The sequence below is a fragment of the Ptychodera flava genome, chromosome 7 (genome assembly GCF_041260155.1).
Source record: "Ptychodera flava strain L36383 chromosome 7, AS_Pfla_20210202, whole genome shotgun sequence".
Classification (NCBI taxonomy): Eukaryota; Metazoa; Hemichordata; class Enteropneusta; family Ptychoderidae; genus Ptychodera; species Ptychodera flava.
Genome location: NC_091934.1, coordinates 10,155,342 through 10,170,222, shown reverse-complemented (window position 1 = coordinate 10,170,222; position 14,881 = coordinate 10,155,342).

Genomic DNA, 14,881 nt, shown 5'->3' with positions numbered 1-14,881 from the left:
TAGATGGTAAGTATACCCAAAGGAGTTTATGTTGACTGTAATTGCAGTCGACCAGGCTTAATTAAAACAATATCCTTGCAAAATATTAATGTTTATTTATTAAAAGTTTCTTTTCTAATTGGAATGCCAATTAGTTTCGTTATCTAATGGTCTACTAGAAATGAAATTAGACTTTCTGTCTGTCTGTCTGTCTGTCTATCTCTGTCTCTCTCTGGAGTAACGTGTAAATATGCCCAAAATGAGTTTATGTTGACGATACTTGTAGTAGGAGCACGGCAGAATAAAACAATATCCTTTCAAAATGTTAAGTTTATTAAAATTTTTCTTTTCTAACTGGGAATGCCAATTAGTTTCATCATCTAATACTCTACTAGATATAAAGATTAATTTGTATCTGCCCTTCATTGATATTTAGTAGTGATTTTGTTCAAGTACAAAGTTCATCTCATTTGTGAGGCATTTATTTCAAAAAATAGGCGAAATACACAATACAAAGACAGGACTTTGGTAATGAAAAATACAACGTGCTTTACAACAATGTGATTTAATTTTGTTTGAGAAAATGTAATTAATTCTCTGTCTCTCTCTGTCTTTCTGTTTCTCTGTCTCTGTCTCTTTCTCTCTCTCTCTCTGTTTCTCCCTCTTTCTTTCCCTCTCTCTCTGGAATAGGAAGTAAGTATATCCATAATGAGCTTAGGACAGGCTAAATTACAACAATATGTTTGAAAATATAAATGTTTATTACACGTTTTCTTTTCTAACTGTAATGCCTAATATTTTTATATCTAATGCTATACTATGAATGAAATTAGACTGTATCTGCCCTTCATAGATATTTTGTAGTAATTCTGTTCAAGTACAAAGTTCATCTCATTTGTGAGGCATTTATTTTAAAATAGGCGAAATACACAATACAAAGACAGGACTTTGCGGATAAAAAAGTACAACTTGCTTTACAACAGTGTGATTTAATTTTGATTGAGAAAATATATTTCAATTCTCTCCCTCTCTCTTTCTCTCACTCTGTTTCTCTGTCTGTCTGTCTGTCTGTCTGTCTGTCTGTCTGTCTGTCTGTCTGTCTGTCTGTCTGTGTCTGTCTGTCGCTCTGTCTGTCGGTCGTCTGTCTTTCTCTCTCTCTCTCTCTCTGGAATAGCCTGTAAGTATACCCAAAATGAGTTAGGTTGACGATACTTGTAGTAGGACTAGGCAAGAATAAAACAATATTCTTACAAAATATTAATGTTTTAAAAGTTTTCTTTTCTAACGGTAATGCCAATTAGTTTCATTATCTAATGCTATACTACAAATGAAATTAGACTGCATCTGCCCTTCATTTATGTTTAGTAGTTATTCTATTCAAGTACAAAGTTCATCTCATTTAGGAGGCATTTAATGAATTATTTTAAAAAAACACTGCACGAAAATGCAATAATACAGATAAATTTACATTAATCAGTTGTTTGTATTATAGAATAATACATGTAAATTCAAATGAATCCACATAAATAGAGGCTTGCTGAATACAGGCAAAGGATTATTAACTGTATTCATCTCGATATGCACTCTTCAGCAAAAATACAGGCAATAATTTTTATTCAAATACAGTTAGTATTATTGGCTTTTCATGCAGTGAAATAGCGAAATACACAATACAAAGTCAGGTCTTTGCGAATGAAAAATACAACGTGCTCTGGAACAGTAAGATTTAATTTTGTTTAGAAAATATATTTCAATTCTCTCCCTCTCTCTTTCTCTCACTCTGTTTCTCTGTCTGTCTGTCCCTCTGTTGTCTGTCTGTCTGTCTGTCTGTCTGTCTGTCTGTCTGTCTGTCTGTCTGTCTGTCTGTCTGTCTGTCTGTCTGTCTGTCTTTCTGTCTGTCTGTCTGTCTGTCTCTCTGTCTGTCTGTCTGTCTTTCTTTCTGTCTCTCTCTCTCTTCTTTCTTTCTTCTCTCTCTCTCTCTCTCTCTCTCTCTCTCTCTCTCTCTCTCTCTCTCTCTCTCTCCTCTCTCTCTCTCTCTCTCTCTCTCTCCTCTCTCTCTCTCTCTCCTCTTCTCTCTCTCTCTCTCTCTCTCTCTCTCTCTCTCTCTCTCTCTCTCTCTCTCTCTCTCTCCCTTCCTCCCTAACTGGAATAGTTTGTAAGTATGCCCAAAATGAGTTTAGGTTGACAAAATTTTTTTTGGCAAGGCTAAAATAAAGCAATTATCCTTTCGTTTACGAAAAGTTTTCTTTATAACGGGTATGCCTGTTAGTTATTTATATAATGCAATACTGAAAATAAAATTAGGCTGTATCTGCCCTTCAGTTATATTTGGTAGTGATTCTATTAAGTACAAAGTTCGTCCAAATCTCAGAGGCATTTCTTTAAAAAAGGCGAAACCACAATACAAAGACAATACCTAGAATGAAAAATACAACTTGCTTTACAACAGTATGATATAATTTTGTTTAAGAAAATATATTTCAATTCTCTCTTCTTTCTGTCTCTCCCCTCTTTCTATGTCTCTCATTGCCTCTGTCTGTCTGTCTGTCTGTCTGTCTGTCTGTCTGTCTGTCTGTGTGCTTGTCTGTCTGTGTTTCTATCTCTCCTTCCCCCCTCTCTCTCTCTCTCTCTCTCTCTCTCTCTCTCTCTCTCTCTCTCTCTCTCTCTCTCTCTCTCTCTCTCTCTCTCTCTCTCTTCTCATAGCGTGTAAGTATACCCAAAATGAGTTTAGGTTGACGATACTTGTAGTAGGACCAGCATAGAATAAAACAATATCCTTTCAAAATATAATGTTTATTAACAGTTTTCTTTCAAACGGGGAAGCCAATTAGTTTCATCATCTAATGATATACTAGATATAAAATACACTGTATCTGCCCTTCATTGATATTTAGTAGTGATTCTGTTCAAGTACAAAGTCCATCTCATTTGCGAGGCATTATTTAAAAATAGGCGAAAATACGCAATACAAAGACAGGACTTGGCGAATGAAAATTCAACTTGCTTTACAACAATGTGACTTAATTTATTTAAGAAAATATATTTCAATTCTCTCCCTCTCTCTTTCTCTGTCTGTCTGCCTGTCTGTCTGTCTGTCTGTCTGTCTGTCTGTCTGTCTGTCTGTCTGTCTGTCTGTCTGTCTGTTCGTCTGTCTGTCTGTCTGTCTGTCTTCTTCTCTCTCTCTCTCTCTCTCTCTCTCTCTCTCTCTCTCTCTCTCTCTCTCTCTCTCTCTCTCTCTCTCTCTCTCTCTCTCTCTCTCTCTCTCTCTCTCTCTCTCTCTCTCTCTCTCTCTCTCTCTCTCTCTCTCTCTCTCTCTCTCTCTCTCTCTCTCTCTCTCTCTCTCTCTCTCTATAGAATGTAAGTGTATCCAAAACGAGTTTAGGTTGACTATTATTGTAGTCGGAACAGGCTAAAAGAAAGCAATATCCTTTCAAAATATTAATGTTTATTAAAAATTTTATTCTCTAACGTGGAATGCCAATAGTTTTATCATCTAATGCTATACTAGATATGAAATTAGACTGTATCTGCCCTTCATTGATATTTAGTAGTATTCTGTTTCAAGTACAAAAGTTCAACTCATTTTTGAGGCATTTATTTAAGAAATGCCGAAATAGCAATACAAAGACAAACTTTGCAAATTAAAAAAGACAACTTGCTTTACAACAGTGTGCCTTACACCAGTTACAACTCTCTCTCTCTCTCTCTCTCTCTCTCTCTCTCTCTCTCTCTCTCTCTCTCTCTCTCTCTCTCCTCTCTCTCTCTCTCTCTCTCTCTCTCTCTCTCTCTCTCTCTCTCTCTCTCTCTCTCTCTCTCTCTCTCTCTCTCTCGTATTTTTGGAGTAAGTATCCAAAAGGAGTTTAGGTTGACTATTAATTGTAGTCGGACCAGGCTTAAATTAGAACAAATCCTTTGAAAATATTCATGTTTTATTACAAGTTTTCTTTTCTAACGGGGAATGCCATTTAGTTTCATTACCAAATGCTATACTAGGAATGAAATTAGACTGTATCTGCCCTTCATTGATATTAGTAGTGCTTTTGTTCAAGTACAAAGTTCATCTCATTAGTGAGGCATTTATTAAATTATGAAAAAGAGAAATAACTTTGCACGATGTATCTTCCAGTTTCCACTGTTTTATATTCTCCTATGGTCTACGTTGTCTTTATGTGATCTCTTCTACCGAGAAGACCAAACAATTTCTTTCGAAAAGGTTGATCATTTCGATATGTTAGGTATTATGCTTGATATTATCTATACACATTTCAATATGATATTCTTTTCACTGTTAGACAGATTAACAGCAATGTCTTGAAGTTGTTTATGTAAAAATTTAAATGGTTGCTCATATGCAGTATAAAGTAATTTACCTACAGATTAGGGCAGAATTGCAGCGATTTTCTAAGCTGTTATCTAATTGGTTAGTAGAATCGTTCGTTATAATTGACTTATACGAATAAATTCCCTAAATTTCTGTAAATAATGACAATCGCCCAATCAAATATAGCTTGCAAGTCAGCCGATAGTCACCATCCAATCACTATCCAGCCGATAGTCACTATGCAGAGTCTCATTCGTTTTAAAGTTATATGATTGCGTAAATAGATAGCGAATAATAGCTTAGCTTCTTTTCGAAAAAGCCTTGTTTAAACTATGTAAATGGACTTAATGTTGATGAAAATCTCAACACAAGCTTTCAATCGCTAGTTTCTCAATGCGTTTTGCGTTCAATTTGCAGGCATACGTCTTATGAAACTTTCGACGTCAATATAGTACTGTATATATGCTACCCCTTTATGAAAATGTTTATGGCAATATGTGTGAACATTAATATTCTTTGTTACTTTTTTACCAGGATTTTTTCAAGGGGCTTCAAGAATCCTCTCAAAGAAATGAAACGCGCAAAAATCTTTATCGAGGACGGGTGATGTTAGTAGGGGCATATGGTGCAGGGAAGACATCGACAAAAAGAAGTCTTTCAAAGAACCTTATAAAACAGAGCATTTGAGCACAGATGGAGCTGATGTCTTCCGTATAGATATCACAGAATGGATTATTAAAGGTAACGTTTTGTCTTATGAAATGCTGCACTAAAATTATTGTCTTAAAAAATAAAGTACTTAAAGGGTTATACGCACAATACCTTCGCCGTTAAAAATCCTTGTCATTGCTTTCTACGTTTCAGGTCACTCGTGGTTGTATTATTTTAATATCGAACTCTCCTCTGAAATGCATGACTGACTCTACAACTCAAGATAATAACATAGACATTGGAAGACCAAAAAAACCTATGTTGGTTTATTTACTCAAATGTAAGCAATTTCTGCGTTGATTGTGTTCTCTTGACAAGAAAAATTGTAATGAACAACCAATTTCATGAAATGATTTATCAAAGTTTTAGGAATCTTTGGTACCATGTATGCGTCGAGTATTGCAATGATAATATGGCTAAATGCTACCTACGTCAGAGTCCAAGTGATATGCAAAAATTAATATTCGTCCTGCAGCTGATGATCCAACGAAGCATTCCGTTATATGTCTTTTATAGGAGTAGTTAGTACTTGTTAAGCGCTAATGCTCTTACGGAGTGTGTAAACGATACATATAAAAGGATCTGACCATGTACTACAGTAATGGAAAACGTCGAAAAAATTGTAAATTTTTTCTCTAATTATCGTCAGCAGCAGTAAATCCAACGTGCGAGTTTCTATATTTAGTCAAGGCCTACAAACGAGGTTATCGCTCTCGCGGTTGACCTGTGATTCAAAATGAAATACAGCTAGTTTTCAATCGGATTCGAACCCACAACATACGGCATCAGTCGCCTAGCTGAGAGGCCACAGACAGAACCACTCGGCTAAATCTCCACTCCCATAAAAGAGTGGTTCAATAGCCGGCTAAGTTGTTACATTTTTCTGACTGAGACCGCTCAACACGTGTACAGTTCGTGAAGCACTCACGCACGCATGCTCACTATCATACATCGCACATACACACTTTATCGAAGCGAAGAAACGAATTTCATCGCTTTAACTGGGCGAACGATAACCTCGGGGACAATTCTGTCCACCACCAGTGTTACCAACCCAGGGTAGAAAATACGGATAGTTTTCAATCGGATTCGAACCCACAACATACTCGGAAAACTCGGAAAAGGAGAGTAAAGTTAGAATGTTGTCATAAAAGTGCAAACGTTGTTGAAGCGTACATGAAAATATATAAAATGATATAACAAAAACGTTTTACGCATATGTCAATGTTTCAGGGAAACTTTGCTATTTCAAAGGATCCGCATCTCCGCAGACAATTAAGATGCATAGCAACTTTAACACACTTGACAATAAATTATGCATATTGTCCTATATAGCAACTAAATCGTGAAATCATTCAGACAGAAAACGTGTGGTTACGTACTCAAGATTGCCCTCGCCTTACTTCATTACCATTCTATACTCAATTTAAAAACTTGGCTTTCTATATCTACTTCTACATTCTATTCTGAATCACAAATTACAAATAAACATATCTCTCAATTTTCTATTACTATTCTATATTTAATTTTACCACTCACATCCTTAAGGTCAACATTTTGTTTACGTTGTCAATGACGGCTTCATTCTATCGTAATGTAGCAAAATTGTACCTGCATTACTCGGTCAGAACAATACATTACGTTTCCTGATAGAACAGAGGAGAGGTTGGCACAATTTTCACCGAATAAATTTCACCCTATTTTACTAATCTATACTTAGCGGAATGTTCTTCGATAAACCGTCGATATTAAAAGATGTCGCAACTATTTTAAAGATAAAAAGACAGAAAAACGTGTGGTTACGTACTTTCCAAGCGGGAACAATAAAAATGCCGGACTTCACTGAGTTTTGGCAGACGTTTATCAGAAAATGATCATTGTTGTTTTAGTTGCTAACGGCAGGGCTGTGCCTGAAATGTCTTTATCTTTGACCCCTTACCCCTTGATCGGCTCTCTGTATGATATTAACGAAGCAACCCTGCCGTGAACATAAAACAGTAAAAAAGTATATGAATGGTATTAAATGTTTACATTGTGTTTCGTTGACTTTTGGAACGCTATATTCACATAACATTTCACTTTTCTGAAGTATAAAGTAGATACTATTACCTCTTTGAAATCAGCTTGTTGATAAACTAATTCCTTTAATCTCCTTTTATAGAGCCAAAACTTTGGCTGATCAAAGTACGTATAAGAATGATAGTAAAATAACAAAAGCTTAGGCCACTTTTAACAACTTGAAATAACACAATTGGAACTATTTGTGATTATAAGATGAACAGTAAAAGTAACAGAATATGCTCTCTAAGAGAGGGTTTACTCAAAGCATTTAGTTATTATATTATTTTTAGTGAAAATATCAAAACCGTAATTATCGAGTTAAATGTTAAAGTAGTATAAAAAATTGTAGTATTTAAAGCCATCTGCTTTTCAAAAAATTGTAAATTTATCCTTTTTGACAAGTTTTGAAAATGTCAAGTTTAAAGGTCAAAACTTGATGATTGCTGTATTCTTTAGAGGACCTTGATGCACTTAAAGGTTTCGAGATCATATCTGATTGGTGCTTTACTATTTCTAAGTGCCTATCTAGGCCAGTCATTAAAACAATGTTTAGAGGTCATATCTAAGTGGTCCCTTAAAAAGATTAAGGACACATCAGGTGGTCCCGAAAGTTTCAAGGAATCATATGGATGGTCCCTGCAAGTTTCAAGGTCACATTAGGATAGTCCTCGAAAGATTCAGGGACACCTCAGGTTGATCCCTGAAAGTTTCAAGGACTCATCCGGGTGGTCACTGAAAGTTTCAAGGACTCATCCGGGTGGTCCTTAAAGTTTCAAGGACTCGTCTTGCAATGGCAGTCTTTGAAAGTTTCACATTAGGATAGTCCTTGAAAGATTCAGGACACCTCAGGTTGGTCCCTGAAGGTTTCAAGGACTCATAGTCTCAGTCATGTTCACGCTGACATTGTCGAGATCGGGAACAGCACTATCACTCCAGAAGGACCGTGGTCACAGAAATCAAATTCATCGGCGATATCCAGTATTCTGTTGCTTTCCATGTGGTCCTGTATTTTAAATAATTGGGGTTATGGACGTCCTACATTCAGAATTGGTAACCTTTCCCGACGAAGGAATTAGTGCAGGGGACAAAATTCATTCGAACGTCGCGCTGTTTACACACTCGACTTGAAACAATGCAGTCTCACAACAATGTGACCCATGACTTTTACCATGTTAATTAGCAAGGACCATACTAGTTGGTGTACGATTCGGTGTCTCGCTTAACGAGAAAAGTATCATTGACTACATCTCCAAATTAATCATGAAGACTGTAACATACAACCACAGTATTTTAAACGGTGGGAAAACTTTACAGCATAAAAGAGCAACATGTACCTTACCCGGGACCTTACACAATCGTGCTATGCGCCCTAGGTGTCCCTGTAGGTTAAAATGGAATATGCCATCATGAAATGATTGTTTGCGAATTGTTTACTGTTCAGACCAGCGGCGCGTCGGATAGCAACAGCATACTTCAACGAGCGAGTACATTACCATTAATCGTCAAGACTGCTCGTCTAAGTCGACTAAAGGTTCAGCCACTGCCCAGTTCATCACATTTATGCCAGGGAGAACATGCCTTGTAGATCTTTCACATGATAAATACGCAAAGACGTGTTTCGGCGCCGGCCGACCAGTCACACATCAGAGCGATGAGGACGCCGTGTTAAGCCATTACATAATCTTAACTTTGACAGTCATGAATATTGATGCTGTATGTGCAGGAAGTTGGACCAAATCTTTTCAGTGATTCCTCTGCCTGTCAGCTTTACCAAGTAATGCTTGTGAATGCACAAGCTGACGAGCGAAGGTCACATCAGGATAGTCCTTGAAAGATTCAGGGTCTCATCTGGGTGGTCCCTGAAAGTTTCAAGGACTCATCCGGGTGGTCCCTGAAAGTTTCAAGGTCACACCAGGATAGTCCTTGAAAGATTCAGTGTCACATCTGGGTGGTCCCTGAAAGTTTCAAGGACTCATCTGGGTGGTCCCTGAAAGATTCAAGGACTCATCTGGATGGTCCCTGAAAGTTTCAAGGACTCATCCGGGTGGTCCCTGAAAGTTTCAGGGTCACAACAGGATAGTCCTTGAAAGATTCAGGGTCACATCTGGCTGGTCCCTGAAAGTTTCAAGGACTCATCCGGGTGGTCCCTGAAAGTTTCAAGGACAAGTTAGTGTGGTCTCTAAAAGATTTAGGGTCTCCTCAGAGTGGTCCCTGAAAGCCTCAAAGACATCTCTGTACAGTCCCTAAAAATTCCAGACAAAAACTGTTGGTTCCTGCCGTTAATATTTTAAGGCTTCAACAGACAGATGATATTGATTACATTTCTTTGCATCTACCAAAAATAGTTCATTTTTAATAGAAGGGCTGATATAGTTCAGTGATTTTGTTTAATTTTCCAGCATTAATTAGCACACACCCAAGAAAGGGGTAGTTAAATCAAATTTACCAGGTCTCATTTCCTTGTATATGAAATAAATAAATGTACAAGACATTTCTTAACATCTATCAAAACAATTGAAAGAGAGATCACCAAAAAACATACACTACAGGAGAATTGATTTGGGTAGAGGTAGAAGGCCATTTTCCCATCGAAAATTTAAAATTTTATCATGCATCGTTTGGTGAGAATAGCAAATGCCTACAAATCAACCTTGGAAAGGGAATTTGTATTTTGACTTAAACCTAAACAAAATTGACAAATCAGTTACATTTAATGGGTTCTCCTTTCCTGAGAGTGCGAAAAGCTAGACAAAAATGTAAAATTTGTTAGAGATGTATTTGATGATTGTGCAATTATCAATAATTTATGAAATTTGCCCTCGTCTTCACACAAAAACACTGTTAGATTGATGATTTTTAAATAGATTATAACAAAATGCTCAATTCATTATGATCACAAAATAATTCCAATTGTTTTAAATGTTATTTAGAGTTTGAGTATTTGCTGTGCGTACGTTATGATCATGTGCCCTCGACCGCATCAGTGTCTCCTCGGACGTGAACATGATTTATCAGCGATGACCAACTTTTTTGTGTAACCAATACTAATTTCAAGGCGACCACCTATTATTAAAACAGAACAAAAAATTCTCAGCTGTCTTACGTCTGATCCCGAAAAGTTTTTGGTTTTGAAAACTATTCCGGGAAAATCGTGCCTTACGGTGTTCAGGACACGTGCTGGCGTGTTACGTGGTTTTTTGTAGATAAACACTGTACGGAGCCGTGTAATCGTACAATACTGTTGAGAGTTGTCATTGTCGGTCTGGCTGCAGCCTTTCTCTATGTTCAGAGTATTTAATATGTCGAAACGCGCAAAGAAATTATAAGTTAAATGTCACTTAAATTTATAGCAAAGAACAATACAGACAAGATTGAGTAAATGAATACTTAAATGGAAATGATTATTGAACAAGTTTAACGTCATATTTTAACAAAAGAGAAATATAATTTTCAGACAGTGTTATTCTTAATAGTAAATCACACTCTATGCAAATCGCGATCCGATCTTATGTGCTGTATTGTCTCCTGCAGAGTCATGTTAGCCATATGTTGGCAAGCGCTCAGCATTATCATAATTATTTGAAACTTAAAATAATATCCAGACACTCGTCTTTCCCTAGTAGAGGTAAATTCATGCCAGTAAACTACTAAACTTTGGTAAATGTCGCGGTAGTAATACTTTGTGGGCGCATGGACATGACATGGTACGGTCAAACTGTTCCTTCAAAAATTTTGCTACATTAAATTTTATTATAGGTTTTCAATCAGTTTCATTTAATTTAATCATTATGATATGACAAAAAGGCGATACCCCATGTTATCACCACTTCGTCGGCTCGCATTCGTCCTGTTTCATATGTGAGGTCCGAGACACATGTACCAGTCACAGTGATTGGTGTCTGCGGTCCTATAAGGTCCGCTTATAACCCACTTAATGACTTGACCCTTTCTCGTAGGTCTCATTACCATGTAATGTTCAGTTGACGGCAGTGTGTTTGGCTGCCTCATGTCCCTGTGTTATCTCTTTGTTGTCTCGTTTTAAATGTTCACTGCCTCGTTATGTAGTGTTCCATGTACTTCCTGGCAACAGTTGTAGTAACCAGTCATTCATGATGTTTGAACGTGGTTCGACCGCGACGTGAAGACAATGACAAAGAGAATCAATGTTCACTGAGAAACATGAAGTCATTCAATTGGTTGTTTTATTTTGCACTGCACGCTTGGCGTTCAGCAATTCCGCCATTCAATGGTAATATTTTGATGAGGTCGGCAGCGAAATAAGCATATTCTTTTCTATAAAATTGGAAAAGCTTTGTCAATGATGACGTCTTGTGCAACAAGGAAAGAAATCTGGTACGATTGCTATCTCTAACAATGCTTTCTGAGGTCAGACATGAAGCATATGATTCCAACATCATCACTGCCCGTAAAGCAAAGAAACTAGTAAATTTTTAATGCTGCATCCCTTACGACTAATATTAATTGTTACCGTAAAAAGGGAAGCTCAGTAGCAATGCTGTAAATATCGTTATATCGTAAGGTGTCGATGTGGTGGATTTACCGATATTTCGACATTGGGTGGAATTACCGGAAACATGGAATAAGGAAAATGGGAAATGGAATCCGGAATGTGTAGCATTGCGCCTTAAAAACTCAAATCTTGTAATTGAGGAAATTTGAAAACACTCACTACTGTGTTTCCTAACGTATCAAGATACACAGCCCTGCGTACGATGCTGTTTTCCTGCGAGTTATACGGCCTCCCACCACAGCCCTGCTAAGGTCCATAGATAAAACCGGCGACAGGACTAATGGCATAAGTTCCAGATCACAGTGTGAGCTTTCCGAATATGTAGTATAAAAACAGTAGAGAGTTTTTCTAGCATCTCAAAGTTGCGCAATAAAGTCAGCGTGGACTCTCTGTTGTGCCGCGTAACAAAATATACGGAGCCATTGTCGTTTTTACAGACAAAACGTACAGGCATTATAGCAAATGTTATGACATCTTTTTCATTGAAAAGGCGTGCTGGCGTTACCAGACCCTGTTACTTTTTCATGGTGTTGATTTCACCATGGATGTGTTAGACAAATATATCCATGTCTTGAACAAAGAAAAAAATAAAGAAATTCAATGCTATCAATGAGAGTTTTCCGTCTTATGGAGAAAAAAACGGACGCTAAACATGGATGTGGCCTTTAAAACGAGAACGGACGTGTGTGGATACGATGGCGGAGGCTATTACGGAATAGGTGGGAACCATCCATAGGTACGGATAGTCGCTGATGTGGGAGAGGGCATAAGAGTAGGTCATAGTCGATGACGGTGTGCTCGCTGTTGTTGGAATTTCATAATGGACGTTTATAATAGCCGTACGGTGATGATACTGGCATCACATAATATGAATAAGGTGTATTACACTTGCGATTACGTTTTCAGCAATGTTTGGGCTGTCTGTTAGGTGTTTGTTCGGATGATGTTGTCTCAATTTCGCTTAAGCTACCACCTCGATTGACCAAGGAAGTTTGTGTACATGCAGACGAATGAAATGAGATACCGCGCTTTTCAAGCTCTTTCTTTATAGGATTTACCGTATTTGTGTATTATTCTCTAACTCATGGCTAGGAACTTCTTGTTACAAAAAAGACACAAACTGAATCTTTTTATCCCTGATTCCAGTTTCCGTTTTTTCCGCTTTCCATTTTCCATGTTTGCAGTTATTCCACACAACCATATTTCGATTTCATTATCAGAAAAGTGGGTACATTAGAGCAGCATACAGTTTTGAGTAATTTGGCTTTGAAATTGTTCTAAGTACAATACAGTTTCATAAAATTGAATTGAAATATCGCAATGAGAAAATGAATTATTACAACTTGTGTACTATATTCCTAATTTACACTAATTGTTGTTCTCCCAACCAAAAGTGAACGAATATAAAAGGCTCTCCAGTCGGCTGGTACCATCTGTGGTGTTCCAACCATGGCACATCACGAGTAATACAGCGGGTCTCTTTATGTCTCTGAAGCAATCAGAGCGTTGGATTTGCGAGCTTGTATATTATAATTCAGGGTATGCTGTCGGCATGCTCGGAAATCGAAAACGGTTCGCTATATATGTGTTATATATAAGTGTTACATGACTCACAAACCCTATCGGTGAACTCGATATGTTCGACATTATTCAGAATGTTTGTGTTCAGAACAAATTTAAAATAGAAGAGACTTTAGTTCACACCGTTGATCAACGGTCGAAATATTACTTAAAAATTGAATTGTTCCAGCAAGTATTCCGAGCCAATTAGACGTTGAACAAGTGAATGTTTCTCAGCCTTCTGTCTTTGGCTTTGTGAGTTATGATCGCACCACGTACCAGGTGCAAACACTTTAAATAACTGGTTACCACAACGGTATCTAGGATATACATGGGACACTACATTGCGAGGCAGCAAACGCTATATATTAACGAGGCTAACACAAGGACACAAAGAAATCAATCACAATGCCGTGAGATGAACATTACATGGCAATGAGACCTACGAGAGAGGGTCCAGCCAATCAGTGAGCTTTAAGGGGACCTTATAGGACCGCAGACACCAATCACTGTGGTTGGTACATGTGTTTAGGACATGAATAGTACGTCATATTGAAACAGGACTATTGAAACTCATGACGATGCGGCCGACATCACATTCGTCTTCGAACCTTGTGGTGACTCGTAGCACCACGACCAAACTAAGCAATGATAATATTGGATAAGCTCTTCTTATATTCACTTGATTTTCTTAAATTTCCCTACCGTATCCAAAGATTAAAGTGGAGTCTTAAACAGATATGAGCTATGAGCAAGAAAACGAAAATCTTTTTCAGTCAAATTTGCTTACAAGTATGTTTTTTGAAATGATGACTCTCACCAATGACAATTGCACTTCCGATGTTTTGTTCGAACGACCTATCCCAAACGCAAAGATCGATCACAGGATCGATAGATATGGATGTCAGAATAGTTGTACTGTTATTTGAATGATTTAAGGATTTATAATATGTTTTTTGATTATCTAATTGTTTTCATGTAGAGTCTACTACCGAGTACAAAGATGGTAAATCTATAATAGAAACGCAAAAGTTACAGGCAGATGTCCTAGCAAGAGAAATAACCTCTAGTGGTGCTACACAGCAAAACACACAGAAAACCACAACAGCCGAAGTTACCGATGTATTGAATGCAGTAAAACTGGAAGGAGAACGAATATCTGAAGCTTGCGAAAGGTTAAGACTTCAGTATTATGAAAAGCTGGGCCGACACCGAATAAGGAGTGAAGAATCAAATGTATACTTCAGTTTATGGGATTTTGCAGGACATAGTATATATTACATCACCCATCAGGTTGGATTCTTTTTTAATTTGATATTTGTTTCAAGAGTCAATTAAAAACAGATAATTGTCCTAATAAAAATAAATGTGTTCATTAAATTCAGATAAAGCCTCATTCACAGTTGTATACTGCTTACAAAAAAATTCAATGATCTTAAAGACAATTTGATTCACTGTTATCAAGCTATTTTTCTTCGAACTCACTACTTCACAACTTTGTCATTGAGTCAATCGATGATATTATGATATTATGTGGGCAATCAAAATGCAAACTTCACCGATAAAGTGATCGATGTTGTATTTATTTTGTGAGATTTATTGATGATGAAATATTTACCGTATCAAAATAGTATGTATGATGCATTGTTGAGATAAAGAATTTATACTTGACTGTCTTATAATACTGACTTGATACTTGACTAATCTAAGTAACGTAC